This window comes from Ornithorhynchus anatinus, chromosome 1, assembly GCF_004115215.2.
Source record: "Ornithorhynchus anatinus isolate Pmale09 chromosome 1, mOrnAna1.pri.v4, whole genome shotgun sequence".
NCBI lineage: Eukaryota > Metazoa > Chordata > Mammalia > Monotremata > Ornithorhynchidae > Ornithorhynchus > Ornithorhynchus anatinus.
In genome coordinates, this window is record NC_041728.1 from 145,925,680 (window position 1) to 145,939,912 (window position 14,233).

At 44.4% G+C, this 14,233-nt stretch overlaps 1 non-coding gene across 1 annotated transcript; it reads left to right on the plus strand.

Annotated features, from left to right (window-relative positions):
• The first annotated feature begins 879 nt into the window (after window positions 1-879).
• On the plus strand, window positions 880-1,017 carry LOC114816010. Its single transcript, XR_003763781.1, has one exon. It is a non-coding gene; the product is annotated as a small nucleolar RNA SNORA7 (small nucleolar RNA).
• Window positions 1,018-14,233: the final 13,216 nt, after the last annotated feature.

A 14,233-nucleotide genomic window follows, 5' to 3' on the forward strand; every position in this document is an offset into this window, starting at 1 on the left:
AACTACTTTTTGGCATTGAACATATCTTTAGGGTACTGCTGTTATACCTTTCAAGCATTTATATAGCATGCATGTCCTTCAGCAAGTTCTTAATAAATACCTTTCCTTCTACTATTTCCACTATTACTATTCCCCCTCTTTCCTTCTTCCACCTCCCCGACAACTATTACCAATCCTCATATATTGATGCATATTTACTTGTTTTGATTTGTATATAGCTATAAATGTATTTATTTATACCAATGCCTATTTACTTGTTTTGATGTCTGTCTCCCCCCTTCTAGACTGTAATTCTGGTGTGGGCAGGGATCGTCTCTCTTTATTGCTGAATTATACTTTCCAAGCACTTAATACAGTGCTCTGCACACAGTAGGCGCTCAATAAGTATGAGGGAATGAATGGATCTAGTAACATAAGTGGAACACAGAGGAAAGGATGTGGACCAAGAGGAAGGAGCTAAGAAAGTGGGAGGAAAATAATAATAATGATGATGGTATTTGTTAAGCACTTACTACGTGCAAAGCACTGTTCTAAGCGCTAGGGCGATACAAGGTGATTAGGTTGTCCCACGTTGTGCCACGTGGGGCTCACAGTCTTAATCCCCATTTTACAGATGAGGTAACTGAGTCACAGAGAAGCGAAGTGACTTGCCCAAAGTCACATAGCTGACAAGTGGCAGAAGTAAGGATTGGAACCCATGATCTCTGACTCCCAAACCCAGGCTCTTTCCACTGAGCCACGCTGCTTCCCATCATATGTGATGTGAGAAATGCAGTTCTTGCTAGGACTTCATTGAGACTGAGCCGTGGGAAGATTGTGAGCCCCTTGTGAGACAGGGACTGTGTTCAACCTGATTAACTTGAATCTACCCCAGCGCTTCCCCTCTCAGGGTCACACCTGGAGTGTTTCCAGTACTCCACCAGTCACGACTACAGGAGGGAGAGTCAAGCAGAGGTCTACCCATTCCATTCCTAGCTTGGCCAGTGGCTAGTGAGTGGAAGGCCATCGGCTACAAATCAAAACTCACCCGTGCTGGGCAGCAGAGGCACAGGAGATGGTCGAGGGCAGAAACTCGTTTACTACACAGAAGGAGGCAATGGTAAACCACTTCTGTATTTTTACCAAGAAAACTCTATGGATACACTACCAGAAAGATTGCAGATGGAAATGGGGTGTTCTGGGAGAGAGGTGTCTGTGGTGTCGATAGGGGTCAGACATGATTCAACAGCACAAGACAACCACAACAACCCCAACGCTTAGAACAGTGCCTAGCATATAGGAAACATTTAATGAATACCATTAAAAAACAAAAGAAAAAAAGATCTGGAGCTCAGAAAAGGACCGGTGGATGGCATACCCAAAGGATGTCCTAAGGGACATATAGCAGAAATTGAGGGGATCTAAAAATGCTGGGTTGAAGATAAGAATACGTTCCAGATCAAGGTTAGGGAGTTACTGCCTGATCCAGTTTAAAATTCTGCTGAACAACTGCTATTGCTGTTGAAACAGTTAACAAAATAAATCCTGATTTATCTGGGTTATAACCAACGAGGGTGCCTGATTGACGTGCGTACAGCGTTGAAGATTTATCATCACAAGGCCGGGGTGAACACTGACATCTGCCAGATCTCCGCAGCCAACCCTTTGGGGACGTGACTGACTAGCTGAACATAGGCTCCGCCCTGGATTTTCCAGAGGTTCCAAATCTTAGAGTCGGCGATGGTGGCCACGAGCTCCTAGGCTATCTCGGGGCGCATTAGGGTGGAACACCCCCATAAATTGCCCAGCCGCTGATTACTGCCAGGGATACTATGTCCCGGGGACCAGAAGTCCAGCAGGCAACCTCAAAGCGGGGCAGTTGAAAAGAAAGAATCCTGCACCGTAGTTATTTTAGAATGGTTCACGTGTTAATAGTGATCATGGGGAAGAGTCAGAGTAAAGAAACAATTTTAAGAACAAGGTGGGTATGCTGAAGCAATTGTCAGAGCACATGCAGAGGGGAATCTGGAAAGTGTCAGAGAAAGAATAGGATTATCTCACGGAGGAATAATAGAAACTAAAATGGGGTTAGTGTAGGTTAAGAGAGGAATAGGGAAAATGGAAATGAGAACTGAGTTATCCACTGTAATTTTCCAGGTTGGAATTTGGCTCATGTACAAGGAACTGGTGTTTTGTGTGTGTGTGTGTGTGTGTGTGTGTGTGTGTGTGTGAGTGTGTGTTTATTGTATAAACTTGAAATATAAGAGAAGCATGAAAAGGAAATGGGTAATAAATAATGTGTGCATGTTACAGCCAGAAGAAACGGTTAAATGTCTTTTCTTCCTTAATACTAATAATAATAATGTTGGTATGTGTTAAGCGCTTACTAGGTGCCAAGCACTGTTCTAAGCACTGGGGGAGATACAGGGTAATCAGGTTGTCCCACATGGGGCTCACACACTTTTAATCCCTATTTTACAGATGAGGTAACTTACTATGTAGCAAGCACCGTTCTAAGCGCTGCGGGGGTGGCGGTACAAGGTAATCAGGTTGTCCCACCTGGGGCTCACAGTCTTAATCCTCATGGTAATCAGGTTGTCCCAATTGGGGCTCACAATCTTAATCCCCATTTTACAGAGGAAGGAACTGAGGCCCAGAGAAGTTAAGTGACTTGCCCAAGATCACACAGCTGATAAATGGCAGAGACGAGATTAGAACCCATGACCTCTGACTCCTAAGCCCATGCTCTTTCCTCTCAGCCATGCTGCTTCTCTCAGTGCTTCTCCACACTTGGATTCCACAATGCTATTGGATCCTGGTTGCTAAATTAAACGGAGATGGCGGGGAGATGGGAGGAAGAAAGGTTTTTAATCCTAAAATGTATTATTCCTTATTTTCAGAAGAAAAGCAATCAGTATTATTCATCTGGCTGCCATCAACTTGAACAAGAGCTGTCCATCAGTATGGAGATTTGCACTGTCAGGCAAAGCTGGAAGAACAGGGCATCTTTTCTGTCGAGGTATGTAAAGCGAGGTCCCAGTTTCCTCTCCTATGAAAGCACATCCAGAGGTTGCTGGCTTGTTTCTCCTGGAGTTATTTTTAAACTAGAGGCACAGAATGTTTAGAAGTTTTAGTTGGCCCAGACTGTGATGGAAAACAAGACCGGCAATCAGGCAAGAGATTATAGTCATTCTAAATTATCTAGTTGGGTGGATGTAAAGCACCACCCAACCAGTGCAAACTTCCAAAGTGGAAACTGCCTAGGTTTTCCTGTATAGAATTGAATTAACTTTGCCCAGAAAAGCTGTTTAGCCTCAAGTCCAGCCGTGGGCAAAATACAGAAACAGCAGTGGTCAAAATACAGCACCCTGCTGTCTCCAACCCATTATTTGAGTGGCAGAGTAACTTCTAAGTAGATCTGGTTGTAGAAATGGCAGCAGAACTTCGGTCTGTGGAGCTGCCTGATTAGCTGCAAGCCTGCCCAGTTCAGCAGTCCTAAAAAGAAAATGGTAATTTTTATTGTTATTTCACGGCCCAGACCCTCCAGAGATGTTATAGACAACGATGCCTGTAGCTTGGGAGAAGCAGCATGACCTAGTCATCTCAGCTCCATCACTTGCCTGCAGTGTGACCTTGGGCAAGTTCATTCATTCATTCATTCAATAGTATTTATTGAGCGCTTACTAAGTGCAGAGCACTGTACTAAGCACTTGGAATGTCCACTTGGGCAACGGATAGAGACCATCCCTGCCCAATGACAGGCTCACAATCTAAACAGGGGAGACAGACAGCAAAGCAAAACAAAGCAAAACAAAACAAGACAACATCATCAAGATAAATAGAATCAAGGAGATATACACCTCATTAACAAAATAAATAGGGTAATAAATAATATATACAAATGAGCACAGTGCTGAGGGGTGGGGAAGGGGGAAGAGCAGAGGGTGGGGGGAGGGAAGAGGAGGGGAAGCAGAGGGAAAGGGGAGGCTCAGTCTGGGAAGACCTCCTGGAGGAGGTGAGCTCTCAGTAGGGCTTTGAAGAGGGGAAGAGCGTTAGTTTGGTGGATATGAGGAGGGAGGGCATTCCAGGACAGTAGTAGGACGTGGGCCAGGGGTCGACGGTGATATAGGTGTGAACGGGGGACGGTTATATCCCGGCTAGACTACTGTGTCAGCCTTCTCTCTGACCTCCCTTCCTCCTCTCTTGCCCCGCTCCAGTCTATTCTTCACTCCGCTTCCCGGCTCATCTTCCTGCAGAAACGATCTGGGCATGTCACTCCCCTTAAACAACTCCAGTGGTTGCCTATCAATCTCTGCTCCAAACAAAAACTCCTCACTCTAGGCTTCAAGGCTCTACTTCACCTTGCCCCTTCCTACCTCTCCTCCCTTCTCTCTTTCTACCTCCCACCCCGCACACTCCGCTCCTCTGCCGCCCACCTCCTCACCGTCCCTCGGTCTCGCCCATCCCGCCGTCGACCCCTGGGTCACGTCCTCCCGCGGTCCTGGAACGCCCTCCCTCCTCACCTCCGCCAAACTGATTCTCTTCCCCTCTTCAAAACCCTACTTAAAACTCACCTCCTCCAAGAGGCCTTCCCAGACTGAGCTCCTCTTCTCCCTCTACTCCCTCTGCCACCCCCCTTTTACCTCTCCGCAGCTAAACCCTCTTTTTCCCCTTTTCCCTCTGCTCCTCCACCTCTCCCTTCCCATCCCCACAGCACTGTACTCGTCCGCTCAACTGTATATATTTCCGTTACCCTATTTATTTTGTTAATGAATTGTACATCGCCTTGATTCTATTTAGTTGCCATTGTTTTTACGAGATGTTCTTCCCCTTGACTCTATTTATTGCCATTGTTCTTGTCTGTCCGTCTCCCCCGATTAGACTGTAAGCCCGTCAAATGGCAGGGACTGTCTCTATCTGTTGCCGACTTGTTCATCCCAAGCACTTAGTACAGTGCTCTGCACATAGTAAGCGCTCAATAAATACTATTGAATGAATGAATGAATGAGGTGAGCAGCAGAGGAGTGGAGTGTATGGGCTGGGCAGTAGAAAGAGAGAAGGGAAGTGAGGTAGGAGGGGGCAAGGTGATGGAGAGCTTTGAAGCCAAGAGTGAGGAGTTTTTGTTTCGTGAAAAGGTTGATAGGCAACCACTGGAGGTTTTTGAGGAGGGGAGTGACATGCCCAGAGCATTTCTGTAGGAAGATGATCCAGGCAGTGGAATGAAGAAGAGACTGGAGTCGGGAGAGACAGGAGGAAAAGAGATCAGAGGAGAGGCTGACCCAATAATCCAGTCAGAATATTATGAGAGGTTTTACCAGCCCAATAGCTGTTTGGATGGAAAGGAAAGGGCGGATCTCGGCAATATTGTAAAAGTGAGACCAGCATGTGTTGGTGGCGGATTGGATGTGTGGGGTGAATGAGAGAGCTGAGTCAAGGATGACACCAAGTTTGCGGGCTTGTGAGATGGGAAGGATGATCGTGCCGTCCACAGTGACAGGGAAGTGAGGGAGAGGACAGGGTTTGGGATAAGGAGCTCAGTTTTAGACATGTTGAGTTTAAGGTGGCAGGCAGACATCCAGGTGGAGACGTCCTGGAGGCAGGAGGAGATACGACCCTGAAAGGAGGGGGAGAGAACAGAGGAGGAGATGTAGATTTGGGTGTTACCTGCGTAGAGATGATAGTTGAAGCCGTGGGAGTGAAAGAGTTCACCAAGAGAGTGAGTATAGATGGAGCTCTCTCATTCACCCCACACAACCAATCCGTCACCAATGCCTGCCGGTCTCATCTTTACAACATCGCCAAGATCCGCCCTTTCCTCTCCATCCAAACAGCTATCGTGCTGGTACAAGCTCTCATAATATCCCGGCTGGATTATTGTGTCAGCCTTCTCTCTGATCTCCCTTTCTCCTGTCTCTCCCCGCTCCAGTCTATTCTTCATTCCGGTGCCTGGATCATCTTCCTACAGAAACGCTCTGGGCATGTCACTCCCCTCCTCAAAAACCTCCAATGGTTGCCTATCAACCTTTGCACCAAACAAAAACTTCTCACTCTTGGCTTCAAAGCTCTCCATCACCTTGCCCCCTCCTACCTCACCGCCCTTCTCTCCTGCTACAGCCCAGCCTGTACACTCTGCTCCTCTGCCATTCACCTCCTCACTGTCCCCCATTCGCGCCTGTCTCACCGTCGACCCTGGCTCAGGTCCTACCGCTGTCCTGGAATGTCCTCCCTCCTCCCGTCTGCCAAACTAACTCTCTTCCCTTCTTCAAAGCCCTACTGAGAGCTCACCTCCTCCAAGAGGCCTTCCCAGACTGAGCTACCCCCTTTTCCCTCTGCTCCCCCTCCACTCTCTGCTCCTCCTCCTTCCCCCCTTCACCTCCCTTCAGCTGAGCCCCATTTCCCTCTGCTCCTCTCCCCCCTCGCCCAGCACTGTGCTCATTTGTATATATTAATTACCCTATTTATTTTGATAATGAGGTGTACATTCCTTTGATTCTATTTATCGTGATAGTGTTGTTTTTGTTTCATTCTGATTTGCTCTGCCGTCTGTCTCCCCCGATTAGACTGTAAGCCTGTCATTGGGCAGGGATTGTCTCTATCTGTTGCCGAATTGTACATCCCAAGTGCTTAGTACAGTGCTCTGCACATGGTGCTCAATAAATACTACTGAATGAATGAATGAGAGTTAAGAGTCCAGAACAATTGGTGGGGGTGTTGGGCATGGACGTCAATGAGGGAAGAAAAGTAGTTTTGCCTGGTAGAGGAGAGGGCAAAGTTAAAGCAGGAAAGGATAAATTTGAAGTGAATAAGGTTGGCTTGGTGCTTAGACCTTCGACAGCAGCACTCAGCAGCTCGAGCACAAGAGCGAAGGAGGCAGACAGAGGCAGAGATTGATAGCTGTGGATTAGTGGAGCGAGAGCAGCAGAGGGAAAGGGGAGAGACTGAGTTGAGTTGAGTAGAGAGAGTGGAGTTGAGAGCAGCAACCATTTCACTTCTCTCTGCATGGTTTTGCAAATTTAAAATTGGGACCAGATCTCTCCCTCTCCCTTACATAGTGTACCCCATCTGTCTCACCTGACTGTATCTACCCTAGTATTCAGCATAGTGCTTGGCATGTAGTTTATGTAGTTGTCCTTCGTATTTAAAGATGACACCAAGGGATGGTGAAGTTTACCGACAAATGCATATGTGGCTGAAAAGACTGAGCTGGAATCCACAGTTCTAGCCACACTGGGCATGTCAAAATATTATCCTTTGTCTGTTGTTGTATTAAATGTTGGTAGGGACTGGCATGTAGTAAGCACTTTAGTAATACCACAATTATTATTATTTTTATTAGGGCTGCTTAAAGGGACTGTGATAAGAAACAAGGTCTAGTAGATAGAGCCTAGGCCTGGGAGTCGAGGACCTGGGGTCTAATCCTGGCTCTGCCATTCATCTGCTGTGTTACCTTGGGAAAGTCATTTGCCTTCTCTGGGCTTCAATTACCTCATCTGTAAAATAGGAATTAAGACTGTCAGCCCCATGTGGGAAATGGACTATGTCCTATTTAATTAGAGTGTATCTACCTCAGCGCTTAAAGTGGCCCATTGTAAGTGTTTAACAAATGCCATAAAAAAAAGGCTTAAAGCTAATTAGGCAGTTCCGCAGGAGGAAGTTCAGCTGCCAATTCTGCCTTTAAACTTTCCTCCCCACCAGCAAATGGCCACCAGCCCAAATAATTGCTCACCCCTGCTGAAGAATGAAAAAATACGCCAAAGGTTCAAGATCCTAAGCCTTCTTTGCCTCTGTGGCCCTAACTGTCCTACCACAATAGAAGTAGTGCAAACAAAATTATTTAAACAAATCACTCTTACCATTTGAATTTTCTGATTTGCCTAATCGGACCAACCAAACCCAAGATAGAGCGTTGGTTTTTTTTCCCACAACAAATAAACGTGACTAATGAACGGATTAATTTCCAGTGAATCTCTAAGTGCTTTCTGATTCATCCAGGTGAAGTTCAACGGTGGGAGATTGGTCCTTAGACCCCGGTCTAAGGTGTGTACGTGCGTGATTCTTTTCATGTTTACAGGGTAGAAGATAACTACTGAACACGCACAGCTGTGGTTGCCTGGGACTCTTCTAATGGCAGGTTGAAATAACGTTCCAGAATCCAGGTAGCATCTGATGGGTTAATCGGCCCCAAATAAGGGGATTTGCTACTGCACCATTTTATTGCAAATGAGCTTAGCCAAGCTGAAAAACAAAGGTTGGGATCACGCAGGAAGGGGAATATTGGCATTGGATTTGGGTACTCAGGCATGTCTCCTCTGTAATGGGCATGGAATTCACAGGATTGCTACTGCCAGAGCCAAGAGCTCTGTATTTCTACACCTCTGGCTCTCTGCTGCCAGAGAGCCTACCTAGATTGGGGGGACTGCCCCTAAAGTCCTAAGAATGCCCTCCTCCCCACCCTGCAGTGTTAGGAATATGAAGGGAGGGCTGGGAGAGTGGAAAAGCCCCAAATATCATCTTTTGGTTGTCCAGACGGGCTTGGAGGTGGAGCAAGGGAGAGGTGGTTCCCTAATGTTAGTTGATAATTGATAGACAAGTGCTTTGGAAACAAACTATATATATTCAAGGGCTGGAGTAGGGAGAGGGTACACATTTTGTGCTCACAGTGACACACCTTCTAATTGCTGGTGTCTACTTAGTGAGGGACTCGCCCCTAACAAGGGAAAATGGATTTTTCTCATCAGGAAAATGGATTTTTCTCATCAGGAAAATGACTTTTAAACCCATCCTTGTTTTATGGAATCCAAGACATTTGCAGCACAAGATCTGCTGCTCTTGCAATTTATGATCTTGAAAATTCAAGAGTGAACTTTTTCTAAATTTGGCTCCCTTCCTAGCTTCCTCCTTTCTTCCCCTTTCCATCTCCTGAGTGTTGTTTTCGTCTTTATTTGCCAGGAGCCTGATAACCAGTGAACTATTTTACCTATCATTATCTTTGGTTGCTCCTCTTCTTCCTTTTCTAAAAGTGTTTTTTTAAAATAATTTTTGCCCTTCTTTATTCCTTCTTAAAGTTACCTTTTCCACTAGGAATATCTTTCATTTCTTCTCTAAAACCACATCTCATAGTTCCTTTTTTCAGTTTTAAACTTCTTTTCCATTAATTTTTTTTTCTCCCTTCTGCAGATTGTTTTATTAGTCTCCTTTCCTAAAGATCCCCAGACTCTGTTCTTTTCCAAGGAGCCACAGAAGGGGGAAGAGTTTGTGAGCTCAGAACAGGATGGAAAAATCCTTATTTTTTGCACAATGCCTCTTCGTCTTCTCTTGATCTTCTTTTGTGATGAACATCTGGAATAAATGTACCCTTCCTTTTGACACTGTCTGCTACTATTCCCTCCCTCTCCACATCTAAAATAGCTCGATTGTGTAAATCCTTTAGTCCCATACATGGCCTCCCTACATATTTAGAGTTACTCCTGCCTGCTCTTAGGATCATATACATAACAAATTGAGCTCCAGAACTGCTTGGCTAGGATTCGTTTGCAAGTCTATGCTTTACCTCTCACATCCTACATTTTCAAACTCAATTAATTGAACTCATTATTTCAACATGAAGCAGAAACATCAAGGACAAACAATTCCTAGTGCCTTCCAGTTTGGGGGCACATTTACAGTCTTTACCCAGTTTGATCATGGGCACACCTTCTGTTCTCATTTTATCACTGGAAAATCATCCCTCAAGCCTTTTTTCTCCCCTCTAAAATGATCACGAGACAGAGAATAGGTTATGACTGAGGGTAGTTTGAAAAGACCAAGGTTTAGAGGGTACATGATTGAATTTTATAAAAATCACAAAGGCTTGGACAGGATAAATGTGGAATTATGAGAGGCGCGTGGTCTAGTGGATAGATCATGGCCCTGGGAATCAGAAGGACCTGGGTTCTGATCCCGGCTCTGTCACTTGTCTGCTCTGTGACCTTGGGTAAGTCACTTCATTTCTCTGGGCCTCAGTTACCTCATCTGTAAAATGGGGAATAAGAGTGTGAGGCCCATGTGGGACATGGACAGTGTCCAATCTGATTAGCTTGTCTTTACCCCAGTGCTTAGTACAGTGGCTGGCCCATAGTAAGTGCTTAACAAATACCGTGTTCAGTTAGCAACTTCACAACACCGGAGCTAAGGGGCCAACCATTAAAAGTAGAAGGGGAAAGACTTGAAACAAACAAATAATTCTGTTCACACAGCCAGAGGTATCCACATGGAATTTAAAACCATGGGATATTGTAGTGTATTATTATGTTCAAGAAGGTCTCATGCAAATTCGTGGAAACAACTCTCTTAATGGGTTATTGGAGGGAAAGTTAAGTATGTAAAGGTAAAAACTAAGGATTTTAGAAGATACATCCATAACTATAAGGATGGATGTTTAGGACAACCATCAAATTCCATAGAAGATTCCATAATTACCTGATCAATTTTAATTTTTTTTGGGGGGGGTGGGTAGGAGAAGGGTTAACTGAACCATCACAACCTTATTGCCTTCTACCAAAGAAACTTAGAAAAACATAGCCAAATTCTCGATCAGTGGTATTTATTGAGAGGTAACTGTATATCGAACACTGTATTAAGCACTGGGAAAATGTAATACAAAGGAGTTGGTAGATGAGAATCAATCAATCAAAGGTATTTATGGAGTGCTTACCATGTGCAGAGCATAGTACTCAGTGCTTGGGAGAGCACAATAAAACAGAGTTTGTAGACAAGTTCCCTACGCACAGCTTAAATCCCACAGGGAGGCTAGAGATACTTATCCAAAAAAGCCCAGCTTTCTATTAGTTTTGCAAACCAAGTCTTCCAGCAAATTGCTGAAGAACTCCTCCAATTATCTCAGTGTAGCTATACAGTTAAGCATTGGGTTCAACCGAAGGACAGAACTTGAAAAGAACAGCAGAAAGTAGACAGTTAATTTTAAAATTATTATTTTTTATTTTAGTATTGGTTAAGCTCTTACTGTGTGTCAAACACTTTTCTAAGTGCTGGGGTTGATACAAGTTAATCATATTGAACACAGTCCCTGTCTCACATAGAGCTCACAGTCTAAGAAGGAGAGAGAATGAGGATTGAAACTCCATTTTACCAATGAGGAAACTGAGACACAGAGAAGCCAAGCGACCTGCTCAAGGTCACACAGCAGGTAAGTGGCAGAGCTAGGATTAGAACAAAGGTCCTCTGATTCTCAGGTCCATGCTCTTTCCACTAGGCTATGCTGCTTTAATTTGGAGACACTACACTCTCAGTGTTTTACTAGCTCTGTAAAGGCAAGCTTTGTTCTGTCTGATCATTTTTGAAATTATTATCATTATGGTACTTGCTAGTAAGCACTTACTATATGCCAGGCACAGTAGTAAGTGCTGAGGTAGGTAATAATAATAATAATGATGTTAGTATTTGTTAAGCGCTTACTATGTGCCGAGCACTGTTCTAAGCGCTGGGGTAGATACAGGGTAATTAGGTTGTCCCATGTGAGGCTCACAGTCTTAATCCCCATTTTACAGTTGAGGTAACTGAGGCACCGAGAAGTAAAGTGACTTGCCCAAAGTCACACAGCTGATAGGTGGCGAGGCTGGGATTAGAACCCACGACCTCTGACTCCTAAGCCCGTGCTTTTTCCACGGAGCCACGCTGCTTCTCATTCAGTCGTATTTATTGAGCACTTACTGAGTGTAGAACACTGTACTAAGCGCTTGGGAGAGGGCAATACAACAATTAACAGACACATTCCCTACCCCTAATCAGATTGGACACAGTCCCTGTCCCACACAGGGCTCACATTCTAGGCAGGAGGGAGCAGGATTTTAACCCTATTTTACAGTATTTATTAACAACCGCTTAATAAATACCACTGATTGATTAACTGAGGTGCTGCGAAGCTAAGTGATTTGCCCAAGGTCACACAGCAGACAAGTGATAGTTGAAATTAGAACCCAGATCCTCTGATTGTCAGGCCCGTCCTCTTTCCATTAGGCCACAGTGCTTGGGGTTGTGGATTGAGCATGGGCCTGGAAGTCAGAAGGTCATGGGTTCTAATGCTGGCTCTGCCACTTGTTTGCTGCATTACCTTGGGCAAGTCGTTTCACTTCTGGATCTCAGGTACTTCATTTGCAAAACGGAGGTTGAGACTGTGAGCCTCAGGTGGGACAGGGACTGTGTCTGACCTGATTTGCTTGTATCCAAATTGATTTGCTTGAGAAGCAGCATGGCACAGTGGAAAGAACATGGGTTTGGGAGTTAGAGGTCATGGGTTCTAATCCTGTCTCCACCGCATGTCAGCTGTGTGACTTTGGGCAAGTCACTTCATTTCTCTGGGCCTCAGTTCCCTCATCTGCAAAATGGGGATTAAGACCATGAGCCCCACGTGGCACAAGCTGATCACCTTGTAACCCCCCCGCTGCTTAGAACAGTGCTCTGCACAGAGTAAGTGCTTAACAAGTGCCATCATTACTATTATCCACCCCAGCGCTTAGTACAGTGGCTGGCACATAGTGAGTGCTTAACAAATGCTGCAATTATAATAATAATAATTATAATTACCTTAGTGCTCAATTATAACCAGCTTGTTCTAGAATATAAACTGAAGCCATATCTTAAAATGAATGATTAATATAGTTTCTCAGAATGAAGTAGAAGCACGTAACTGTCGAGTTTTTCCCCCTAACACCTCAGGTCTTATTGTGGACTTAATTTCCACTGTTTAAGCTCTTTAGCAAATCAATCAGTGGTATTTATTGAGCACTTATGTGCAGAGTACTGTACTAAGCACTTGGGAAAGTATAATACAACAGAATTAGCAGAAGCATTCCCTGCCCACAATGACCTACAGTCTAGAGAAAGACGAGTTTACAGTCAAAGCCACTGCATCGTTCCTTGAATTGTGTTTTTTAACGGAAACACCATCTGGTATTTGGAAGACATAATTAGTTTTGAAATTTACATTTAAATATAAATGGTGTGCTGCTGATATCTGAGAGAAAATTGGGAGAGGAGAGAAGAGAAATACAGTTAAAGCTCTTCTTTATTCCCAAAGATCCATATCCTTTAGCATGGAAACCTAAATTCATCTTGAGAATATAGATCAGGGCTCGGAGGCATCAACTAGATAGTTCTTCTCTTCACTCCAGCTTCCATCTGCCGTACATCAGAAACATCCAGCCCACCTCATAGATTTCTCTGGCTACCAGGGCTTTTCTGGGTGCTCTTAAAGGGATATTACCCCATAGTTGAGAGGTACAATTTGACCTTCCTTCCAAAGTGCACTTAGGCATTGTCCAAGATCCTTTGTTTTTAATGCCTGATGACCCATCGGCTGATCTGAAGAGCAGATTAAAGAAATCCACAAAAAAATTGAGTTCTTTGAAGGACAGGGTCCATGCTTAATTCCCACCCGTGTACTCATTTTATTCATTTAATCGTATTTATTGAGCTCTTACTGTGCACTTGGGAAAGTAGAATATAACAATAAAGAGTGACAATCCCTGCCCAGAACGATCTCAGTCTTTTCCAGTGCTTAGTACAGTGTTCTGAACACAGTAAGCACTTAATACATAATAACTTAATTATAATACACTTAATACTAAATACATCTCCTATTAACAATACCAAAACCAAACAGAAAGTCCATGAAACCCAGGGTAATTCCTCTGGGGGCATTTAAAAAATGTCTAGATGTTGATAATGTTTTCCAATTGATCCTTAGTTATTATGCAAGATGAGCTTGGAGTGATTGTTAGAAATAACTAAAATAACTAAAATAAGAATCATAATTATTCTGTTTTGCCCTACATCTTCCCAGAATCTTAGAACCCAATTCTAGTATTCTATCGCTACCAACAAAAAAATGCTTCCTAGCAGTATAAATCTACCAAGTGCCTTAATGATTTAGCATTTTATTAGGTGCATGACAAAATTTGGTAAATGTAATGGGTCATGCTAAAATTGGCAATGCATGTGATGGCACGACCATCCTTCCCGTCTCTCAGGCCCGCAATCTCGGTGTCATCCTTGACTCGTCTCTCTCCTTCACCCCACGCATTCTATCCGTTACCGAGACCTGCCGGTTTCACCTCTACAATATCGCCAAGATCCGCCCTTTCCTCTCCACCCAAACGGCTACCTTACTGCTTCGGGCTCTCGTTATATCCCGGCTAGACTACTGTGTCAGCCTTCTCTCTGACCTCCCTTCCTCCTCTCTCGCCCCGCTCCATTC